At 39.1% G+C, this 24,342-nt stretch overlaps 2 long non-coding RNA genes across 2 annotated transcripts; one reads left to right on the top strand and one right to left on the bottom strand.

Moving 5' to 3' along the window:
* The first annotated feature begins 17,126 nt into the window (after window positions 1-17,126).
* Window positions 17,127-22,085, top strand: LOC145423689 (uncharacterized). Its single transcript, XR_013904744.1, has 2 exons — window positions 17,127-17,255; window positions 21,605-22,085. It is a non-coding gene; the product is annotated as an uncharacterized LOC145423689 (long non-coding RNA).
* Window positions 22,086-22,089: 4 nt separating this feature from the next.
* LOC145423688 (uncharacterized) lies at window positions 22,090-24,010 on the bottom strand. Its single transcript, XR_013904743.1, has 2 exons — window positions 23,808-24,010; window positions 22,090-22,505 (listed from the first exon to the last, which is right to left on the bottom strand). It is a non-coding gene; the product is annotated as an uncharacterized LOC145423688 (long non-coding RNA).
* Between the last annotated feature and the right edge of the window lie 332 nt (window positions 24,011-24,342).

Below are 24,342 nucleotides of genomic sequence, written 5' to 3'. Positions count from 1 at the left end.
TGCCTGGATGTTAAACTCAATTGTTACACCTGGTAGAGCAGAACGCTGATCATTTTATTAAAGATGAAAGACTTTAGACAGTTTTTCAACTCTCAGTAATGCCATAGTGATCATTAGGCCCAGACACGGCTAGTGACGTCAGACTTAACGACCGGATTACCACGTGGTTGTGTTAGGAATGTGCAGACACAGGCAGACAACTTCACAGCATTAAACATTAAATATAGCACAATATTTAAACCTAACGATTGCAGTGATGGCCACTTATAAACCAAAGTGCAGGATGAACAAAGGCTTTGAGTTCTTTTCAGATCAGGTCTCAAAGGCAGCTCATGGCAAGGGAGGACACTGAGTTGACACAGTAAAGTGACTGCGCACATGTTTGCAAACACAACTTTGTTCTAATTTGCAGAAGTGTACACACACATACGCTGAGCTATCTGCGACAGTTTAATTGGGAGATTGTAGTTCCAGTTTTTGTATTTCACAGCCAGAGGTCTATTAGTATAGCCTTTGTAACGGATAATAGCGATAGAAAAGAAAATTAGACTAGGTCTCGTTCCTGACAGAACATTAGAATAATCCCTGCTACTTAGGACAACAGTCAAACATTAAATACACCAAATCCACTTCCCCCGCTCACAGAGCAAAAGGAAGCTAATGAACGAGGCGCCTTTACATTTTCGCCTTTATAATTGAAGTCAGACAGAGAACATTTATTTTCATGAAACACCATAAACCACGGCTGCAACGTTCTCGTCCCTTGCCAAACAAACACGCACACAGTGGAGACACGCGCTCACACAAGCATGCACATCAGCCTTGGCCTTTTAATCTCAACCAGGCTGAGAACATTCATTTTCTGAGTTGTTAAGTTCAAAAGTTTAATGCAGGAGTGAGAGAAAAAATAAGCCACAATAGAAAGAGAAAAATTGATGCAGTTAAGAGAATGATAGTCAAAGGCATAATAAAGAATAGATAAAGCTAAACCCTGTTTCAGGCCACAGTACCCGAGAGAAAAGTGTCAATTTGGAGACACTTCAATATCTAACTTTGATGTGGGGGTTGAAGTCTATTTCATTGAGACGTAGAAGTTATTGAGAAATCGGCAAACTGACCTTCCATTCAAAGAATATGACTATGTCCCAGAGTACGTGGAGAAGGTCATTTAGGCACAGATTGAATGTCAAACCAGGTGGCTAAATGGCAATATTGATACACTGCTTTATGGGAATATCAATTTTGTCATCTGTAATTGGTGAAGTGGCTCTGTTATCAGTTAGTTACAGTGGTATGATTTTTTTTGTAGATTTGTCACACTGTAGTCTTTCAGATCATCAAACAGGCAAAGATAACTTATGTAAATACAAAGTACAGTTTTTAAAAGATGATTTCATTTATTAAGAGAAAAAAGTTTGCAATAATTAATCAAAACCGACTTGGCCCTGTGTGAAGAAAACAGGATCCATGAGAGATCCGTGATGTGAAAACCATTGCTGATCAAAAAGAACAAAGGTTTGTCTCACATTTCGCAAAAACATCATCAAGATACTTGGGAATTTTTTCTGTGAAATGATGAGATGAAAGTTTAACTTTTTGGAAGCTTTACTAACACAGGATTAACATCATACCAGCAGTCAAACACGATGGTGGTAGATGGTCTAGACTTGACCTGGACAACCTACTGTGGAACCATGAATTGTGCTCAGACTCAAGCACACCTGGGTTATGCATCAGGACAATGATCTGCAAAACACCAGCAAGTCTACCTCTGAATGACTCACAAAGCCCAAAATGAAATCCCAGGTGTTTAATCTAAAAAATAAATAAATCTAAAAAAAATCTAAAAGCAATATCTTTCTTTTTTTTGTGTGTGTGTGATTTAGAAAGCAATATCTTTCTAAATCGTTCTAACTTTGATGAAAGTAAGGAAGTTGTCAGCTGTCAGTCAGTTCCCCCCCCCCCACTGATACATTTAGCACTAACTGAAACAATGACTGAATAAAACATATCTGTAGAAAACATCAGAAAACATGCCCTGTTGTATAATAAAATGGAAACATGTCTGTCACAGTTACAGTCACAGTTGGAACTTGGAGAATATGTAAATGTCAGAGTGAATATCAGGCTGAAATGGCTTTAAAGTGACTTCTTAAAAGCAGTATGACAGTCTGATTGCATTTTGACTTTTCAAAGTCATGGTCTGGATCTTTTCCCCTGAAAATCACCCAAATCAGTGCCAGTGGCTCTACCCAGATAGCAAAGTTATTCCAGACTGGATCTAGTATCATATGGAAGGCCATTGCACCGATAAAACAGAGAATTCTCAGCACATCCTGTCCTGATCAGTTTTGGGTCTTTTCATGGTGGCTTGTTTGTTCTTAACAAAATCCTTATTCAAAATTTGTTCATCCTCCTAAAACAGACACTGAAATATTTAAAGCATAGCCAACCATGCAGCCAGCTCTATAAAAGCTTAGACATTTCTTAGAATATGTTCAGCTTTTATGATAATATTTCACGATACCAGGAAACCTGCCCTGCATGTTAAATGTGAAGTGGTTACTAGTACTTAACTCATTCTGTTTGAGTATCACAGTAAAACATTCCTGTTATGACTGTAAGAAAGACATGATTAATCGGTGAAGGCCAATATTAGATAAAAGTATAAATGGTTTAACTGGGAAACATCAAAGCAGAGTTTTTTCTTGTAAATCTCATTAGGCAGTTTTTCCAGTAATGGCAAAAATAATGAAATCCTCTATAAAAATGAGGTTGTTACACCATATTACATTTACTAAACATGCGAGGGGGAAAATTAAATTGTATTTAAATGTATCAGTTGTTTTTCAATTAATAAAACTGAGTTAATATTCATTCATCTGGGTAGCTAGTCTATTATCACAAGTCCAAAAATAAACTGTTGTCTTATCTTGTTCTATCATCTACATTTTCTCCCTGATAAATTTAGAACTGAGTAATTAGATTTAAAATATAAAATGAAGTGTAGGATTCTAGCTTCACCCATCCATCCATCCATCCATCTATCCATTCGCTTCCGCTTATCCTTTCCAGGGTCACGGGGGGTGCTGGAGCCTATCCTAGCTGTCATAGGGCGAGAGGCGGGGTACACCCTGGACAGGTCGCTAGTCTGTTGCAGGGCTAAGTTTCCTACTCCTGCATGTGCTTAACTCAGTGTGAATATACTCAGAGTTGATTGAACTAACTGATCACCCTTTCACAAACCGAAAACTCAGAGCTGCCCACCTCAGAGTTACTTAATTCTGGATATATGCTTAAACTCAGAGATGGTTGAATCTATTTTTTAGAGTAGGGCCTTGCTCTCATTTCAATCTCTGCACAGTGATTCTTTTTAGGATTTTTGGAGTGCTTGCCAAACAAAACCAGCAATTTTAATGATGTAGAGTTGTTCTTTGGTAGCTTGTGAAAACAACTGTCCTTGACAGCAAGTGCATACGCAGATATGAAAATGCATACTGTTGAACAGAGAAACAAACATACCACCTACATTTGTTTCCTACAATAGATCACACAAACACAACTGCACTGTATGCAGCACGCACACTCGAACACACATATGGAGTTGTTCTTTTATAATGGCTTTGTGTCAGCATATAACGGATGTCTCCTAACAGTCCCATTTATTCCCATCTCCAGCTAGCCTATGCCTGTCCAAACAACAGCGCAAAACAAAGGATGGAAAACAACAGAGGAGAGACAAACACATCAATCTGCCACCAAACCACACACACACAATCACATCAAACACAAACACACACATAAGCACCACAAAGAGATAGCCTAATAGAGAGAGTAGAGACGTAGATATTGAAGATTTTAACTCATTCATAGTCAGGAATTGATACGGGTGAAGGATAGGGAAACGCATTTAAAAAGAATGCCAACACTTTTCACTAAGACGGGCAATCAAGTTGATGACAACCTGATATCAGAGCATGTAAATACCTGCCACATGGCAACTGAGACACTAATACAAATACAGACACTTTGTGCCAAGATCATCCTGTGTTGAGTCTCTCTGTTCAGAGAGACAGAAGTAAAAGCATAAAAAAGCAAACTACGGATCAATCAGCTGTCAGCGCGCTGTGTCGCTGACGTGGAGTGGGCCCTTGGAGATGAAGTAAGCCTGATACAGACGGATCTTTGATTAGCCCAAAGCTTAATAAGACTTCGCACTGAGTCTGGAATGGGTTCCAGCGTCTAGGATCATATATGATAGAGGCACAGCGCTGTTTTATTTGTGCAAGTTCACCTGCACATTTCTGGGGGGGAGGAGGTTGATCAGCCGCTTCTCAAAACACACACACAAACACTCACGAGACACAAACACAGTCCCCTTTTGTTGTTTTTGGCTCGCCCTACAAAGATGCAAATGAGCTGCTTTTATTTATATTTGTTTGTCATTACAATCTTTGCCCTTAATAATGTTCCTCCGCAGTGCTCTCTCCATCTCAATGAAATGCGCTGTATAAATGTTTATTGTTATTTTCATCCCCACATTAAGTACTGCACCGACACCCCTACTGTTTTCTGAGTAAACTGTTGAATGCTGCAAGAGAACTCAAACACAGGACACGGCACACGAACAGCAAGAGAAAAATAAATAAATAAATAAATAAAAGGCAAATACACACACAAGGAAATTTGTGTACTGAACTATTACAACAACAATAAAGCCAGCAAATGCGAATGAGCTTGTGGTAACCCTCTTGGTGCCTGTGTGGCAGACATTGATTAAAGGCCCTTGTTAGCATGTACGGCCCCTGTGTTTCTACTGTGTCATTGATAAGGACTTTGTATTCACACTCACTGAGGGGAGTCGGGTAATTAAAAACCAGTGACAGCCAGATTTAAGGAACAAAGGCGTTGGTCTCACTGTTGCAGATTTGCATATGCATTAATTGTTGTTCTGCTTTTCATCTTCAAGTTAGTACAGTAAGACTCGCACGCACGAGCACAGTAAAGGGAAGCGTCTTTTACCAAAGTGTGAAACTGCTTTAACTTGTTCCTGCAGGCACTGATCAGTCTAACCACATTAAAGTGATAACGCAGTGTGTACAGAATAAACTCAACTATTAATATGAACACTGCAGCTGCATTATAATCGTTTAAGCACTATAGAGAAATACTGCAAAAGTAATCATCTTTACACGAGTACTCCTATCACATGTTTTAATTTGAGGTTAGTTGTTTTAATTGGGTGTGATATATGTATATATATATATATCCTTGTTTCAGTACTTTGAAAGCACAAGCCACTGGGTCATGCAAGAGTAAGAATGGTTCTAACCAGTCTAATCTTTCACGAGCTGCTAGCTGTAGTGCAGCAGTACGGCGGCATGGTAGTATAGTGCTATCTTACAATTGCAGCAGACCATATCTTGGCCTAATTACCTTTCACGTTAGGGGTGGTCAGAGATTTAAGACATTTCTAATTTTGCAACAGAGCTACAATTTGCACTTTGCAGTAGCTACATTGTTACACATTGTAGATATTCTGTGATGTGTGACTTAACTTCATAGTCAGTGAAAGTTTCAGTAGCTGTGATATACTGAGACATAAAGTAATCTGTGGTTAAAAAAAGAAAAAAAAACTATAAAAGGTTGATGATGAAAGCAGTTCTGATGCTTTTTAAGAAATTGATGCATACATAATGATATATACAGAACTGTGCAAAAAGCCATTTTTAAGGGAGAAAAGGCAAATTACACAGCAGGTCTTAAAGAGTGTTGAATTTCAATTTTACATTTTTGGTGGTCTAACAGTGAATGTCTACAGTGTCATGGTTTGTGGCTGCATTTGAGTCAGTGGAGTTGGTGATCTTGTCAAAATCAATGGAATTATGAATCTAGAAATGTTCAAATACCATTTGGAAAGCATTTGATTGGCAATCGCTTTATTCTTCAGTATGAAAATGATCCCAAACACACAAGATTTAAAAGATTTATTTTTTTTTAAACTTTAATTGGAACACCATCAGTGATGGACTGGTCTCCTCACACCCTGAACCTCAACATTATTGAAGCATTGTTGGATCATCTTGACAAAGAACTAAATAAAAGGCAGCAAGCATCCAGATTGCTTATTGAAATTACAAGAAAGCTTGAATGAGAGAGTTCAGGCTGTGTTGAGGATGCCAAATAATTTGGTGCGATTTAAAGGACTTATACAGTCTCTGATTTTGCCTTGTATCTTATATTTCTTGTTTTAATAAAACACTGTACCTATTTCCAGTTTTCATAATAACATTGTAAAAAAGGGCTTGAGACTTTGGAATAGTACTGCATATAAGGTTCAATTAAAAACTATATGACACAAACTTTGCCTGATGTAAATTTGGCTAATTTCCTTTTTGGGATCATCTCTTTCTGGAGCCGTACACTGCCCCTGCTGTGTTTCGATCACCACTTGGAAGTCCTGTTCTGACCACTCGCCAGCACATATTTGTGACATGAAAGGGACATTGTCCCTTCAGTTTAACTTTCATTTTAGGGGAGAAGAATAAGTCTTAATTAGCCCCGTGAGACATGGGCGAGTGGCGACCAAAATGTATTGGTACATGTCCCTAAACTACTGTGAGCCCACAGGTAATTTTTAGATACTTTCCTTGGAGGCTGTGAATTCTTTCACTGAGTAAAGCTATTTAGATATGTAACCCTATCCATGACGATCCTCAAAATCAGTTTTATGTCAGTTTGACTCAAAAGTCATGTTTGTTCTCTTTGCATGTTTTAGGTCAATGACAAAACAGAAAATGTGTAGCAGGAGTGCTGGAGGCTGCATACAAGGGGATAACAAGTCCATTTAAAATGAGTGCTGTTTTTGATCCATGAAAGTTTTCACACATGAGTTGAAATTCTGTGAATCATTTGACAACATTTCTGTGTCATCAAAAGCACCCTTGGTCTGACAACAAATGGATTCTGTGTCACTGAGCCCTAACAAGAACCTCTTTTCTCTTAAAAAACAGAAATGTCTACCTTGTTACCCACATTCTTACGTACATGTCTGCCATTATTATATTATTAGATACAATCTAAAAATAAAATAAAAAACACAGTAAAAGGCATTTCTTCAAGTCATTTCTGAACACCTATGAATTAATGCAGACCATCACAGATAAAAGCAGGCTATTTTATTCTATGGGGCAATACAAAGTAAACTCTTTAACAAACAGTATTAGTGACAATACGAAATAAGGTTTCCCAAAATAGACATCTAGTTTTTATCTGACAGGCAGCTCTCCCTCTGTAGAGACATATGCTTGGCACTCTAATTAAACTGCATGCAGTGGGCCATGTGTGTGCAGTAGAGCACCTCAGTGAGCAGCCAAGCGTTAGCGAGGAGGGAACTTCAGCAGGTGAGAAAGGTGAAAGAGGCCTTTTATTCCTTTCCTCCCTCCCCCTTCCTCTCCCTCTCTGTCAAACAGGGCCACCGCTTATTAAAAGATCCTGAGCTGTCAGCAAAATCACACACTGTGGGCATACATTCTGTCACAGCCAGCGCACTTATTCATCTATACACCTCTGTGTGTATCTACATCACCATGCTTATCTACTTCTCTTTATCATACAATCTCTTTACCTATAAGCATTCTGCTCTACAACTTGTGCCGACTCTCACATAATTAGCAGTGGGTAGCACCAAAGATTACATCATGCAGAGACCGGGACACACACTGCACAGCAGAGAGGAAGAGACTGTCACAAACGAAGATACTTTCTTTTTTTCTTTTTTTTTTTATCAGCAAAGTGTAGTCAAGAGCAACGTGCTGGGCAGAAGAATACACTCTAGTGACTTTAACTGCCTCATGCAAGATGGCAGCAACAGCAGGAAAGAAACCCCGCTAACATGGAAGCTATAAAATTTCAGAAATAATTAAAATATAGCAAAACCTGAAGATAAAGTAACCCTTTATCTGTAAGGATTCAAGCACTAAAAGCTAGATGTAAATTGGTAACTTCCTATTCAGATTTATTTATGTATTTTTAACATATAAATAAACTTATATATTTAGTTAGTTGGTGAATTTATAATGTATTTTTCAAGCCTTCAAATTAAAAAAAAAGACATTTTGCTAAATCCCCTAAAACAATAGGGAAGTCGTTAAATCTTAGTAAGTGTGTATTTTTGATGAGGAGATGGGGTGAAGGCAAGTGGAAACATTAGGTACTATTACATGTCTGAATCTATAATAAGTAAATTCAGAAGGATGTCTGCTTTTGATCAATAACAGCTGGTAAAAGTGGCTCCAGTCCCTCCCCAACTCTTGGACAAGCAGTTAAGAAAATGGATGGATGGATGGACACAGGACAAGCTGGAATGGATGAATGGACTGATATGTTTATTGATAGTATAGCTCCAAAAAAAAAAAAAAAGCACCCCAACTCGTACTGTTGAAAGATTTTGTTGTACCCTTGCTATTTGCCAACATTTTAGGATACCAGAGTCATTGCTTAAAGCCACTTAGAGAAGACAGTGTCATTTATCTATGTTCCCCTTTGCTTTCCATTGTCCATTGTTATATCAGTACACAACTGTCAGCTTAGCTGTAGAGAAATGTTATTCCCCAACATTTGGGAGATGGTGTTTCTTGTCATTGAAAAAAAATGGAAAAATGATGATCCATCATGGTAAACGTGAAGACTTAATTTGGTTTCCCCAACATTTCTGTCTTGTTTATTAATGTTGCAATGTGACTGTGTTGAGTATATTCATCATTATATTATTTCTTCTCTGATACCGGATGACACCTACAGCTTCCTCTAGGAAGGAATACATAAGTATGCCATAGAAGTTTCCTAAATAGATCAATTTATTTTTACACTGTTTCCATTAGCAAAGGGGACAAACTTTGTAAATTGTATATTTTAAAAGGTAGGTATTCTGGATGACTTAAAACTCTGGAATGTGTATAGAAGAGGGAATGCGTTGATTCAAGATTCACTGCGTGCCTTCTGTTATAACTCACAATTCACACCTGTAAGGTTTGTCAAAGTGACATTTGGTTAGTAGTAAACATTTTATTGCACAATTATAAAATGATGGACAGTATCATAAAGTAGGCAAGTATGCAACGATTTCTTAGAAAGGCCAACTAGTTGCCCTGAGTGAAGGTAGCAAGATAATATTGTGGCAATACCTATCGTCCAACTGCAAAATAATTATTCAGACTCTGCTTGTGTAAAAATATGCAAGCAAAATAAAATGTGCCCTTAGGGAAGAAGCTCATAACAAATAAATAAATAAATACACAAAAACAATTCTGAAGAGTGATTTCACTTTGCTCTTACCACTTGATTGCAAATAAACATGTTTCACCAGTTCCTCATTGAAATGAGCATGGAACTAAATCCAGTCTGACTGAAGCTAGTTATTAAAAGTGACTTTCTCAATAGCTCTCATAACTTGGACTGATTTGAGTTCCAATCAGACAGTACAATAGCCCAGTCAGACCTACTCTTACCTTCTTACACAGCGAGAAATGTTTACTTCTACAAAACATAAGGAAAGCAAATGCATTCTGATGATCCTCTATTTTGATTTCTAAATGGTTATGAGTGGGCAAGACTGCAATGTCCTCTACACATGTATTCCCGGAAACCAATTTTTTAAATACAAACAATACATTTATACTAGTTTCATGTTTCAGTAAGTATTTTTGGTCTTATTTGCTGCCCCGAGTATACAGTACCTTGAACTTTTCCACATTTTGTCACATTACAGCCACAAACATGAATCAATTTTATTTGAATTCCACGTGACAGACCAATACAAAGTGGTGTACATGTGAGAAGTGGAACGAAAATCATACATGATTCCAAACATTTTTTACAAATAAATAACTGAAAAGTGGAGTGTGCGTAATTATTCAGCCCCCTGAGTCAATACTTTGTATAGAACCACCTTTTGCTGCAATTACAGCTGCCAGTCTTTTAGAGTATGTCTCTACCAGCTTTGCACATCTAGAGACTGAAATCCTTGCCCATTCTTCTTTGCAAAACAGCTCCAGCTCAGTCAGATTAGATGGACAGCGTTTGTGAACAGCAGTTTTCAGATCTTGCCACAGATTCTCGATTGCATTTAGATCTGGACTTTGACTGGGCCGTTCTAACACATGGATATGTTTGGTTTTAAACCACTCCATTGTTGCCCTGGCTTTATGTTTAGGGTCGTTGTCCTGCTGGAAGGTGAACCTCCGCCCCAGTCTCAAGTCTTTTGCAGACTACAAGAGGTTTTCTTCCAAGATTGCCCTGTATTTGGCTCCATCCATCTTCCCATCAACTCCGACCAGCTTCCCTGTCCCTGCTGAAGAGAAGCTCCCCCAGAGCATGATGCTGCCACCACCATATTTGACAGTGGGGATGTCCAGTGTTAGTTTCCCGCCACACATAGCGTTTTGCATTTTGGGCAAAAAGTTCCATTTTGGTCTCATCTGACCAGAGCACCTTCTTCCACATGTTTGCTGCGTCCCCCACATGGCTTGTGGCAAACTGCAAACGGGACTTCTTATGGTTTTCTGTTAACAATGGCTTTCTTCTTGCCACTCTTCCATAAAGGCCAACTTTGTGCAGCGCACCAATGTTCCCGTGCAATTGCACACTGCTGGCACAGTCTCCGCGCAGAAAAAAATCTGCGTTTTGCACAAAAAAAAAAAAAATCTAACCTGAATTGAAATTAAAGTAAATATGTTAACAATTCTGTGTTGCAGTGTTAGACAGTAAGTGACTGGCTGCTCCCGTATGGGATTAGAACAATGCCACCTTATCCCATAGTCCAGCCAATGATGCGATTCACATTCGTATATACGCAGCTAATCAACGTCGTTGACAGGCTATGATAGCGTCCTTATGTGCCGACACCTGTGTTTTAGCTAGCAAAGCAGCGTGGCTGATGTAGAGTGAAGCCACGTCAATGACAACGTGTACAACCATTGGAGATGTGAGCAGGACAGACGGAACAATTGACGGAAAAAAGTGTGGACTTTATACCAGTTTGTAAATTGTGTTGATAGGCCACGTAAAACCAGAGTTATGATAAAAATATATGCCGTGTTTGGTTTTCTTCCTGAATACTATCGTTGTTTATATTTACTGCGGGGAGAAACGGTAAAAACTGCGTTTTATAAGGAAAACGCTCAAAAACACTCTCCACCTGTGAGCAAAAACAAAACCAAAAATCCCCACCCTTTCCTATTGGTGGAAAAAATGTACCATGTCGACCAATCAAAACATGACATTTGTTGTTTAGGGAGGGGGGAAGTTTTAGGAGTGACAAAAAAAAAAGTTTTAGGAGTGACGGCGGTGTTTTCAGATGTGAGAGATTTGAGACGTTTAGGGCAAATATTATGTAGTTAGTGTGTAATGTAGTCAATAGTTTTGTTGTGTGTGTCAGAACAATGAGGCGACTGCTGAATGTTACAGGAGTGATACATCTCCTGTTGTCAGGCCTGCAGGTATCAGACTGTTGTTCTCCTTCATCTCATAGTGGACAGAAGTTATTTTTTGGAGTGGCACAAATAATTTGTGTGGCATCAAATTTGATGCAGAACAGCTGATTGTTCTGTAAATAGTTTAAAATGTTTATTTTTTTCTCTTTAAATATTTTTATTGTGAAGCACAACTAACAATCACAAATTGTCCCATAGAGTGACATTGCTTCCTTTTTACAATTTTGGCATCAAAAAAAAAAAAAAAAAAAAGGAAAAACAAAGCGAACAACAACAGCAACAAAAAACAAAACAAACCCAAACAACAAAAACAGGAAAAAACAAAACGTACTGAAAAGGGCGGACAAAAAAACAAAACCAAAAAAAACAAAAAGAAAAAACAAACCCTCCCTACACCCTTCCCTTATCCCAGAGTGCTATCAGCTTATTTTAAGCAATGGTGAAGTCCACATAATAACTCTCATTTGTTCATAATTTCCAGGTGCTCAAAGAACGGCCTCCAAATCTGATCGAAGTCCTCCAGTTTGTCATTTATAATGTAACGGATCCTTTCCAGATGAAGAGTGTCTGTCAATACTGAAATCCAAGCTTTCAAGGAGGGCACTTCTTTTCCCTTCCATAGGAGGAGAATCAGTCTCTTTGCACACATCAGGCCATAGGACAGGAGGGGGATCTGTGTGCTCTTAAGTTTTTTAGATTGTCCTGATAGACCAATAAGAATCAAAATGGGGTCAGGGTCTAACTGCACAACAAAAAGTTTGGAAAAAAAAGAAAAAACTGAAGCCCAAAAACTTTGTAATTTGCTACACATTACAAAACTGTGAAGCAGATCAGCTTCTGCACATTGACATTTATCACAGATGGGTGACGTTTCAGGAAATATTCGATGTAGTCTGGTCTTCGAGTAGTGCAATCTGTGCAAAATTTTAAACTGAATTAACCTGTGTCGGGCGTTGATAGAGCAGGAATTAACATAGCGTAGCCCTTTAGTCCAGATATCATTATGAATTTCTGACCCTAGTTCCTTTTCCCAAGCTGATTTTATTTTACCTGTATCCTTCTGCCGGAGTGACTGTAATATCTCATATATAGAAGCAACCGCATGTTTTTCTGTTATACAATCCGCCAGGCATTGGTCAAGCTTACCTGGAGTTGCAAACTCAAATTCTTGTAATTGGGACCTTACATAGCTCCTTATTTGAAGGTATCTAAAAAAATTACAGGCTAGTAAATTGTACTTCTCCTTCAGCTGTTGAAATGAAGCAAAAGAGCCCTGAAAATACAGGTGTCTCACATTTCGCAACCCCATTTCCTTCCAGCGATCAAATGTCCCATCTAAAACTGAGGGTTTGAATGCAGGATTAGCTGTAATAGGTGTCAAAAGCGAGAAGGCTCTGAGTCTATACTCTTACACGATCTGTCTCCAGATTTGAATTGTATTGTGAATAACTGGATTACAGTTGTAATATGTCTTTTTAAAACAAACAGGAGACAATGCAATTGCACCAAGAGAATAAGGCATACAGTCCTCTCGCTCCATGTCCAACCAACTTCCCATTATAACTGTATCATCTAGCCAATAAGCTATGTATTGCATATTAGCTGCAAAGTAGTAATTTTTAAAGTCTGGTAAGGCTAGGCCACCATATATTTTCTCTTTACAAAGGTGGGCCTTTTTTATCCTGTGGCTCTTGTAATTCCAGATAAAAGGCAAAAGAACTGAATCCAATTTTTGAAAAAATGTAGCATTTAGATACACAGGGATATTTTGAAACAGATATAGGAGTTGGGGGAGACAAATCATTTTGATTGCATTCACCCTACCTATCATGGAAAGTGGGAGTGATATCCAAAATTCAACCTCGTTTTTAAATGTATCCAGAACTCTCACAAAATTGGCTTCATATAATGACTTGTATGACTTAGTAACTTCAATTCCAAGATATGAAAATTTTTCTAACGTTATTCTAAAGGGAAGACGATTTAGTAAATCAAGATTACCGCATTTAATTGGCATCAGTTGGCTTTTCCCCCAATTTACTTTGTAACCTGAAAAAGAGCTAAATAGATCTATTGTTACTAGCACCTTAGGGATTGAGTCTAATGGTCTGGTTACAAACAGCAGAATATCATCAGCATACAGTGAGATCTTATTGGAGGTCTATCCTGTATTATAGCCATGTATGTCTTTATGTTTCCAAATTGTTTCTGCCAACGGCTCTAATGCGAGGTCAAACAGTGTTCAATAAAGAGATTGGTCAGTATGAACTCACCAATTCTGGGTCCTTTCCTTTCTTTGGAATGAGAGTCACAGTTGCTTCATTCAGAGTCTGTGGGAGTGCACCATCTTTCAAGGCCATATTAAATATTTTCAGCAAATATGGGGTTAGTAAACTGCTAAACTTTTTATAAAACTCATTACATAAACCATCAGGTCCTGGGCTCTTCCCGTTTTTCAGGGAGCGTATGATATTAATCAATTCTGGACATGTTAAATCTGCATCTAGAAGTGTCCTGTCCTTTTGTGCCAATGAAGGCACGTTACATTTGCTTAAAAAATCCTGCATAATTTCAGGAGGTGCATTACACTGATGTGTATATAACTGTTCATAAAACTGTCTAAAAGCAGTGTTAATATCCTTATACGAATTAATCAACCACCCTGAGTCTGACCTGATTGCATGAATAGCCCTATCACTTTCTCTCTTCCTTAGATGCCTGGCCAGTAATTTATGTGGCTTATCACCAAATTCAAAATAGGTCTGCTTAACATACATGAAGGCCCTGGAAATTTTATCTGAGAGTAAGTTATTGAGTTTATACTTCAGAGCTGATATTTTACTGTGTAGCTGTACAGATGGTTGTCTGGCATTCTCAGAGTCCAATCTTTGCATTTGAACCTCCAACTGTATGCGTTCCATGTTATTACGTTTTTTCTCAGACGACTGAAAAGAAATTACACAGCCTCTAACATATGCTTTAAATATCTCCCACAATAAAAGAGGTGATACATCATCTTTGTCATTCATCTCAAAAAACAACTTGATCTGTTCTTCCAGATAATTGCAGAATGTTTTCCTCGTAAGAAGTTGAGGGTCTAATCGCCAGTGTTTATAATTACCACCTGATTCCAGTAAAATTAGTGAAATAGACACTGGGCTATGATCTGATATAAGGATATTATGATATTTACTACTCTGGACTCCATGTAACAGTTTACTATCTAATAGAAAATAGTCTATACGGGAGTACGTATTATGAACCCCAGAGTGAAAGGAATATTCCCTTCCGGTTGCATTCAACGTTCTCCAAACATCCACAAGACCCAAATTATCAATAAACGATTTCAGAAACCTAGAAGCATTCGATGGGGCAATTCTCTGAGCTGACGACCTGTCTAGATAGGTATCTAAAACTAAATTAAAGTCTCCCCCAAGTATCAAGTTTGTAGTTGAAATATCCGGGATCAAGCTAAGCGTTTTTCTAAAAAACTCTGGGTCATCCCTGTTCGGGCCATAGACATTCAGCAATGTGATTGGTATAGACTGAATTTCTCCTACCACCATGATATATCTCCCCTCCTTATCTGCCAGGGTCGATTTATGTATGAATGGCACATTTTTACGAATAATTATTGCTGTACCCCTTGCCTTTGCGGAAAACCTTGAATGATAAACCTGCCCTATCCACTTAGCTGTAATCCTCCAATGTGCATCATTTTTAAGATGCGTCTCCTGCAAGAAAATAACATCTGATCTCAATGACTTTAGGTATGCTAACACCTTACCACGTTTTATTGGTTCATTGATGCCATTCACATTCCAAGAGCAAAGGGTTACAAGCCCTCTCCTGTTCACCCCATCATTTCCATCACCATCTATTGAGACCATATTGTTAGGGATTTATGTGTATTGTCCCATATTGACTAGAACATTTTCTACCATAGCACCTTCCCACCCAACAACCCCACCCAAGAAAATACAAAATAAACACGGCAGAAATAATAAAAAAGAAAAACAAACGAACAAACAACAGAAAAAAAACACATACACCTAGGTCATAGCAGGGAGGGGAACCTGCCCTCCTCCCAACAAGACCACGTGTACTTCCAACCATCCTCTGTCGCAACCTCCGACATAACAAGTGCCCTGTGTAGCTCCATAAAGACATTAAGCATAAACCAGATATCACAAAAAGAAGGATCAGAAGGTACATTATCATCACTATTAAACAAAACAATACAGTTATTCAAAAACAAGTTAAAGGGTGTCTAACTACCAGCCCTTAAAACCAAGTGTGAGACCGCAGCATGTAACATCATTAACCAGTATAACGTTACTAACATATGCCTTTACCGCAGGCTGCCCGGATTATTAACTCTTAGGTACACAAAGAAAAAAAGAAAACAACCTGTCTGTAGTAAAGTGCTAGATGTCACCTGCGTAGAGGTTATTTGCATTCTGGTTGGTGTATTGTGGCATTATCTGCCCTTATCTGCCCTTTTAAAAAAAAAAAAAACACCTTGGCTGTATTTTTAGGTAAACAGCTGCAAAAAACTTTGTTTGCAAAACTCTTTTTTGAAGAACTGTATAATTTATTGCCCAACATTGGTCATTATATACTATTTTTTTTTTTACAGAGAGAGAGAGTTACAGGACTCTCTCCCAGACCACAGACTCATACTCACAATACAAGTCAGAGCTTTATACAAAATAAAAAAAAGAATTTGTTTTCAAAATTGGAGTTCAAGTTATTTTTACTTCCAATAGTGTTAACACACTACACAGGTCATGAACAAGCTTTTTTTTTATTTTCATTGTAAATGGGCTAAAGCAGTTATTTAAAAGTAGTCTAACATAAATGTAAATGCTGTAATTTGATTATTTTAATAAACCATGTAACTTGGATGGATTCGATGCTGGCGTGACCACAGTGCACACGTCTGCTGTCGCTCACAGTGCTCCAAGGGACCGCTCAGGGAGTTTGTGTGTTCGCTCAGACACATGAAAAATTAGAGGGAACATTGCAGTGCACGACTAATAGTTGCTCTATGGACAGATTCCCCCACCTGAGCTGTAGATCTCTGCAGCTCGTCCAGAGTCACCATGGGCCTCTTGGCTGCATTTCTGATCAGCGCTCTCCTTGTTCGGCCTGTGAGTTTAGGTGGACGGCCTTGTCTTGGTAGGTTTACAGTTGTGCCATAGTCCTTCCATTTCTGAATGATCGCTTGAACAGTGCTCCGCGGGACGTTCAAGGCTTGGGAAATCTCTTTTTGGCCTAAGCCTATGGGCAGAAATCTGTGCCATCAGAAACTGAATTTGAATAAGTTCAATTTGAATTTGAATTGCTCAGATTGAATCTGAATTGTAACTTGAATAAATGCTTTTGAAAACTGAATTTGAATTAGTCTAATTTGAAATTGAATTTATGGTTTGAAAATGATCATCACTAATTGAAATTGAATGTTATATTTTGAAAATGAATTGATTTGCTTTGAAACTGCATTTTATCCTTTAAAAATTCAGCTCTCGAATAATTTCAGTTTCACTTCTCACCATTCAGTTTCAGTTCTACAATTCAATTTCAGTTCCAAAATTTAGTTTTTTGGAACTTACATCCGGTTCCGGTTCAAGCGCAGATTAATAGAACTACATTTTACTAGCGGACCGAAAGTGTTACTGACGGGAATCTACAGCGTCTTGAGCTGAATTAAGACTTCAGAAGTCATTCGTCATGTCGAATGACCAGCGGATAAACTCTCAGGTTGGTAATAAATGTATTACATGTATAAGAACAAGCGTCATGTTAACAAATGATAGCCGTAAGGTAACTTTTATGCTTATTGTAGCTGTTAGCTAAAAGCGCTAATTTAGCGTAGTTTGCCCTGAATTCAGATTTGACAAACAAATATGATCGACTGTTTCTAGTAGAATTCCAAAGCTGTCATCTTGGACCCTCTCAGAGTACCCCTCTGTATGCTTGCAGAGACCCCTACAGTAGGGAAACATGCAAAACGGTGCCCAAACCTTTGTATTTTAGCTTTATTTATGTCTTACACAGCATCCCAACTCTTTAGCTAACTTAATAACTTTAGCTAAAGTGAATAGTTAGTCTAATTCATTAGTGCAGCATTACTGGATCACCTCTGTTTGAAGTAGGGTTGCCAACCGTCCCTTAAAATACGGAATCGTCCCGTATTTCGAAACAAAAGTACACGTCCCGTATTGAGCTAATAAGGGACGCACTTTGTCCCGTAATATAGTGAGAATCAAAAGTAGTCTATAATGTTAATGGAATTAACGCTTTGTTTGAAAACATAATTCCCAGCCCCTCTCCTGCTTTGTGACCAATGAGCTGACAGCACACTTATGACAATTCGAGTATGACAATTCAGATTATCTCATTGGTCGAGGAAAGGTCGCTTACAGAGAAAGTACCGGAAGACAACAGATGACCACAACAACAAGCATGGCCAACAGGGAAACAAACGCCGACACTGCAGTGCAAGTCTCGGATGACAGTACACCTAAAGCTGGGCAAACACTGTGCGATTTTCAAACTGCACGATTGACTCGCAGGGGTTAGAAGTTCATAGGTCATGATGCAGGTCTCACACTATACCGCCCGATGCTCTGATGCGACCTGAGAGCTCACACTGTGCCTCCATAAAATGAAGGTTATAACAGACAATCTGTCGCTCGCTCTCTCTGTCTTTCACTCACACAGACACACACACCACCACCATCAACTTTGCTAAATTGCTAATGAAAAACACTGATCAGGCAGCTGTGATTAAGCAGCAGTGTAAATCCAACTGTTTTCACGGTTGTTGTGGTCGTGATAATTTTGTGATGCCACATCGAAAAGGCTCGGATGAGCTTTCTAAAGTTCTACAAGTTGTGCCTCCATGGCTTGTGTCCAGATCACACGCTGCACAGCTGTGCTGCTCCGTCTTTTTCACCGACGTTTACGTGTTTGCGCGTGCGCAGTGTGAGCGGCTGCGGTGACACCCTCACGAGCGATTGATGATCGGGAGCTGGTCGTGAGGTGTTAATCGCTTCTCGTTACCCCACGTATACTACACGACGCACGATGAAGGCCAAAATCGGTCTGATCACCAAATCCGTCGCACGACTCAGAAATCGTCTCAAAATGGGCCAAAAATCGCAGTGTGAGCCCAGCATTAGAGCAGCAATGTTTGTTCGCTCAGAGAAAGAAAAATAGGCTGCAAAAGCACAGGGAGGAATGGGAAAAGGAAAACACCTGGCTGGAAAAAGTTAATATGGGCATGTGCAGTGAATATCAGCGCTATGTGGCCAGAAGTGTGATAATATAACTTATTTTGTGTAATAAACATCTGTAAGGATAGATGATTACAACAAATAGATGACTAATACATAAAAGTAATACATAGATGAATAATGATGATGAGTTATGATGCGTAATCATGGGAACAAGCGGGTTTACAAACAGGAGCAGCTGATTAGCATTAGAAAAGCTGAAATAATACCTCAACTGAAGCCAATTGTACTAAATGCACTATATGTGCACAGTTACAAGAATATTTTTCTTTCTATTGTTTTCTATTAATTTATATAATTTTAAGTTAAGCAGGACAGAGTTCTTTTAAAGAAAGATTTACTTATATTCTCAAAAGTTAAGCATGACAGGCTTCTGTTTAAGAAAGAGACCTGTTTTACTGTGTTAATGTTGTCATTTTGAGCTAAAAATAAATGGCTAAATGATCATTTGTTTCCCACGTGTTCATATCACAAAGAATATGCATCTGCTTAAATCAACTTCAAGTCAAATGGTTAAAAAAATAATTTCACACACAAAAAAAGAGCTACCACACTGGGAAGCATAGCTGGACTGGCCATCGGGCATACCGGGCATTTGCCCGGTGGGCCGCTGGCGATTTTTTGTTTTTATGGGCCGATGGATTTTTTTTTTTTTTTTTTTTTTTTAGGAAGGGTATATATAATGAAAGGTGTTGGATTGGCCAATTGGTCATGATCGACTCTGGGCTGGACCAATTACAGCCGAGGAGGCTGGATGCACCCTCCCCCTTGTTTAGCAATCACGTGATTTTCGCGCATTGCATGCCGGGAACTCGTGGCAAAACAATCCAAGTACCGCATCAAATGCAAACATTTGCAGCACCGCAAAACGTTCATTCTCCGGTTCCAATACCTTCTTTTTTTTCTTTGCCGCACAAAAAAGGAATGTACAAAACAAAAGGAGAACAATGCCGGTCCGTACAAAGACAGACTCGACGAAAAGACAAAGAAAAGATACGAGGAAAAAATCAAAGGAGTGAAAGAGTGGACAAAAGACGTCAGCGTGCTGCCCAACTTTCACCACGCTCAAATTTATAATTATACGCTTCTTGGAGTGAGTGCATACACTCATGAAGTTTAGTAACTTCAGGTCACTGCAACAAGCCCAGGTACAGTTTACCGACGGATGGGTACAGGACCTTGAAACGCACCGTGTAGAACGAAAGACTATTGTACATATCATAAGTTTACCAGTCTCACAAATCGTCTTCATAAATACACATTCATTAACAGTTTATTAATAGGACCTTTGAGCTCAACGGTAATTAATTAGTAGTGGAAATAATTTCTGGTAGTGTAACAGTGTTTATGTGGTATTATTCCACTTGCCACAAATATCAGTGTAATGGGGAAACAGCGCCCCCCCTCTCGGTGTGGCTGGCTGCAGTAATCGCTGCCAGTCTGCCGTAGCCATACGAGAGGTGAGTTGTATTGTTCCGCACACAATATAGCTAAGTAGTACAGACACATAAAACATGTTTGATTAGCTGAAGAGCACCGAGTGTAATAAGTGCTTAGTGGACACATGTCCAACACCAGTTTTATGTACTTTTCATTTGTTTATTAATGTGTGAAACTGTATGCTAAAGCGGAATGCTAATGAGATGTTCTGCCGTAGTGTGCTGTGCGGAGTGGTGTGTGGCGAGCCTGTGCACTGATAATACACCGTTGTTTCCATTCAGGAAATAAAGTGGCAACGATCGATCAGAGACTCCTTGTCTTTTTAAAAACACTACACAACACAGAGTCGAGGAGTCTGTTTGGGCCGAACTGTTGCAGCGGGATGAAGCAGAAACCGGTTACAGTAGCATTACAGAAATGTAGCAGTGACAATAATATTGTATGTTGTAATCGCAATGGACAATTAGTGATACAAAACAACTGTTTTATCTTGTGAATAAAAGTATATGGTTTTGTCAGTGTACCATGGTTATAACAGAAGCGAAACGCAATATTGTGTCAGGACAATTCACTATTTATGCACAATAAACAAAGGAGCATAGCGCGACAATTTCTGTTCAGCGCCAGACTTGCTTGTAACCTATATCACCAATTATGTTAAGAAAAATGACGCATTAACTACTACAAAACTCTGACCTTTGTGGGAATGCTTGGATCAGACTAACATGTGAGCTGGAGTGTTCTGAGATGTTATATTTGGTATATCCAGACCATCCGTCGGCTCTTACTTCGGAAACATGGCTTAAAAATTTTCACTTCAACGACGTAATCCGATAAAAAAAAACGATCTCTTTACCCATCGGCTTCCCGTGGCTGTCATGCGACCGGCTATTGCAGTTAATAATACAACAGCTTCTTGCCATTTTTTGGGTTTCTTTTTATCGCTGTGTAACTGAGTTCAATTGAAAGCCTGCGTGCGCTAGTACCTCTTGCCACAAGTTCCCAGAATCCTTTGCGGTTTTATCCCTGAATGACGTCACATTTCAATCTTTATCCTGGTGGGCCGGTCTCTAGTCAAAATGCCCGGGCCGATTTTTTGTCCCAGTCCAGCCTTGCTGGGAAGGGTGAAGACAACTGGGTTGCCCGGCCCTGGCCACGAGGTGTCCCTTATTTATTTTTCAGGGAGTTGGCAACCCTAGTTTGAAGTGATATAATATGATATACAACTATCACTGTGTTTAACTACCATAATAATTCTTAGGGTACTGAGTGCATGCTTAATTAATTTTTTTTTTTAAACACACTGCTCCATTAATATGTTTGACAGGCTGAAGTTGTCGGGTCACCTCCTAAATCGACCATCTTTTACAGGTGTTTTGTGCCAGAAATGGAGTGTCCACTGAAGACTGAAGATACTGAATCTCTACGCCTTGCCATTGATCCCTCTTGTGCCTTCATCTAGACAAGAGACATTAACTTAACCACTCTCATATGCTCTGTACCTACATCACCTTCCCTGACAGTCATAGCTTGGCTCATCTGAGGGTGAAATTATAAGAATGTGTTATTTTGCAAAGTGCTCTCCAGGGTTCCTAAATAAAATATGGCGTTGAGGTCATTTCTTTTGAATTAATCCCTTCTTCTGAAATATAAGAACCTCTCCTGGTTTTAATGGCACTTTGGATTTCTTTACTTTCTGTTCCACTTCCAAACCCAAATAGATGCTGACAAGCTGACACAGTAACATGGAAGAGGGAAAGACGTTGGAAAGGACTACTACAAATAAACCTAATGCCTAACAATGAAAAGTGTAAAATAAGAACAATAATAATAAAGATAAAGGATGAAGTAACACGTTTTTAGTATTTTATTTATTCCAAATGATCATCCAGATGTCTGTGACATGTGATGACAAACACCATAATGGAAGGCCTTAGTCATCACATGCTTAAACTCATATATTTTTGCATATGCTGAACAGGCAGTCAGACATGCTGTAACTGTGGGGTAGAAAACAGCATGAACACCATACGGCAGGGGTCTCAAACTCCAGTCCTCGAGGGCATGGAAAAGTTGCATGACACTTTGACCTTTGAGGACTGGAGTTTGAGACCCCTGTCATACGGAATATGACAGGTGTGGTTGAACTGCATGAAGACTCTGAAGTTTCTCTTCTCTTCTGGCAGGACAGGAATGTGGCCTAGTCCTGTGAGCCACTGTAAGGATGTACTTAGAGTAGAACTGGACTGTCACCGGCCTCAGGCTCTTCACCCTTTTCAAAGACAAAGCAGTCATTTAAATAAAATATTAGATATTGTTTACCTGTAAATGCACAAAGTAAATTTAGAAATGTAATTATTGTCAAGAGTGAACAAGCACTGATAGTGTAATCTACAGCTGTGGCCAAATGTTTAGAGAATGAGAAGTGTTGTTTGCTTATTTACAAAGTTTGCTGTTTCAGTGATAGTTGTATATCATATTATATCACTTCAAACAGAGGTGATCCAGTAATGCTGCACTAATGAATTAGACTAACTATTCACTTTAGCTAAAGTTATTAAGTTAGCTAAAGAGTTGGGATGCTGTGTTATGCTGGGCTTACACTGTGCAATTTTTGGCCCATTTTGAGCCGATTTTTGAGTCGTGCGACCGTTTTGGCGATCGGCCCGATTTTGGCCTTCATCGTGCGTCGTGCATTGTGTAGTATACGTGGGGTAACGAGAAGCGATTAACACCTCACGACCAGCTCCCGATCATCAATCGCTTGGTCGTGAGGGTGTCGCTGCAGCTTCTCACACTGCGCACGCGCAAACACAAATGTCAGCGAAAAAGACGGCGCAGCACGGCAGTGCAGCGTGTGATCTGGACACACAAGCGATGGAGGCACAACTTGTAGAACTATGGCAAGCTCACCCGAACCTTTTCGATGTGGCCTAACAAAATTATCACGACCACAACAACCGTGAAAATAGTTGGATTTACATTGCTGCTCAATCACAGCTGCCTGATCAATGTTTTTCATTAGCAATTTAGCAAAGTTGATGGTGGTGGTGTGTCTGTGTGAGTGAAAGACAGAGAGAGAGAGTGAGCAACAGAATTTCTCTTATAACCTTCATTTTATGGACGCACAGTGTGAGCACTCGGGTCGCATCAGAGCATCGGGCCGTATAGTGTGAGACCCTGCATCGTGACCTACGAACTTCTAACCCCTGCGAGTCAATCGTACAGTTTGAGCAGAAGCTGAATCGCGCGACTGAAAAAATCGCACAGTGTCTGCCCAGCATAAGACATAAATAAAGCTAAAACACAAAGGTTTGGACACCGTTTTGCATGTTTCCCTACTGTAGGGGTCTCTGCAAGCATACAGAGGGGTACTCTGAGAGGGTCCAAGATGACAACTCTGGAATTCTACTAGAAACAGTCGATCATATTTGTTGTCAAATCTGAATTCAGGGCAAACTACGCTAAATTAGCGCTTTTAGCTAACAGCTACAATAAGCATAAAAGTTACTGCACGGCTATCATTTGTTAACATGACGCTTGTTCTTATACATGTAATACATTTATTACCAACCTGAGAGTTTATCCGCTGGTCATTCGACATGACGAATGACTTCTGAAGTCTTAATTCAGCTCAAGACGCTGTAGATTCCCGTCAGTAACACTTTCGGTCCGCTAGTAAAACGTAGTTCTATTAATCTGCGCTTGAACCGGAACCGGATGTAAGTTCCAAAAAACTAAATTTTGGAACTGAAATTGAATTGTAGAACTGAAACTGAATGGTGAGAAGTGAAACTGAAATTATTCGAGAGCTGAATTTTTAAAGGATAAAATGCAGTTTCAAAGCAAATCAATTCATTTTCAAAATATAACATTCAATTTCAATTAGTGATGATCATTTTCAAACCATAAATTCAATTTCAAATTAGACTAATTCAAATTCAGTTTTCAAAAGCATTTATTCAAGTTACAATTCAGATTCAATCTGAGCAATTCAAATTCAAATTGAACTTATTCAAATTCAGTGTCTGATGGCACAGATTTCTGCCCATATAAGCCTGCTTTAAATTTCTCAATACCTTTATCCCTGACCTGTCTGGTGTGTTCTT

This window comes from Astatotilapia calliptera, chromosome 22, assembly GCF_964374335.1.
Source record: "Astatotilapia calliptera chromosome 22, fAstCal68.1, whole genome shotgun sequence".
Taxonomy (NCBI): Eukaryota; Metazoa; Chordata; class Actinopteri; order Cichliformes; family Cichlidae; genus Astatotilapia; species Astatotilapia calliptera.
The sequence above is the reverse complement of the archived record's forward strand: the minus strand, read 5'-3'. Positions and strand labels throughout refer to the sequence as shown.